Below are 1,315 nucleotides of genomic sequence, written 5' to 3'. Positions count from 1 at the left end.
ATTGTTCTTATTTTATATAAATAAATAAATATATATATATATATATATATATGCACTTTAAATTTCACTGTCATCACTTTGTCACTGTCACACCTGAATTACCTAATAAAATAATAACAATAGCTATTGACTCATGATGTCCTTCATCATCATCCACATTTATCCATAGATGGCTGTGAAAATTAAATTCGAGGAATTTCTTCACTAACTAGGTGTAGATGTCCTACGTTGTCCAGAAGTCAACAAATTTAGTAATGGATTTTGATGTGAATGACTTACCCGTGCCTATGTAGTAAGAGCTTTGGCTTTGTAACCCAAGATTTACCTGTAAATATAGATGGTAATATGCTTCCAAGTGGAAGTAGCCTTGGCCAGACATTACTGCATCTAAAATCCCCAGATGATCCCCAGTATAAGAGATTTTTTTTAATTACAATATTTATTACAACATAATTTAACATCTAGCAATAATATTGAATTATAACATAAATTTAAATAAATAAGAGTACAAAGGATACAATTTACATTAAAATGTTATCCGTAGTATGATGATTTAATATAAAATAAAAGCAAATAATAATAAAAATAAAATTAATAAATAAAATAAATAAAATTTGTGGATAATACAATAGTATGAGAGAAATGATAAAATTTCTACTAAGAAGACTTGGTTAAGGATATTCTTCACAACAAAGAACTTATAGAACTGCTATGTTCTGATTACTGTTCAAAATTAAAAAAACAAAAATAATGTTAAAAATGGAATGGGAAGATTGGCATCTGATAAAAGATTACCCCAGACTATTTGGTCACAATACCTTAAAAATGATAAAATATGGAGATAATGCTTTATTAATCTGACCACAATTCGTTAAATCACGTGAGGTTTTATGGGGAAAAGGGGTTTGACAAAAAATCACGAAATATCACGTGGGGGAGAGAGGGGTATTGTAGATACCACGTGTATTTATTTTTTAACGTTTTTTTTTTAAATCTAACATTTTCAAAAAAAAATAAAAAATTTTACAGTTTATCACGTAACTAAAAAAACACGTGATGTTTGGTGAGGAAGACGGGGGATAATTTTGAAATCACATGTATCACCAAGGGGGAGGGGCGTCCAAAAATCCTTAAAAACTTGCTCAAGTGATTAATGGACAAACCCTAACTTGTTTAACAAATACTATAGTAATATAATAATAAATCTTTTTGAATCTTTTTTATTATTACTATCATATATTAGAGATTTCAATTACTACTTTAGTATTTTAATGTAGAACTTCTTTAGAGATCTTTGCACAACGAGCATTTTGCG

Source organism: Ctenocephalides felis, unplaced genomic scaffold, assembly GCF_003426905.1.
Source record: "Ctenocephalides felis isolate EL2017-DRISC unplaced genomic scaffold, ASM342690v1 CF-g0.4_SCAFFOLD_01604, whole genome shotgun sequence".
Lineage (NCBI taxonomy): Eukaryota > Metazoa > Arthropoda > Insecta > Siphonaptera > Pulicidae > Ctenocephalides > Ctenocephalides felis.
This window is presented reverse-complemented; position numbering follows the sequence as displayed.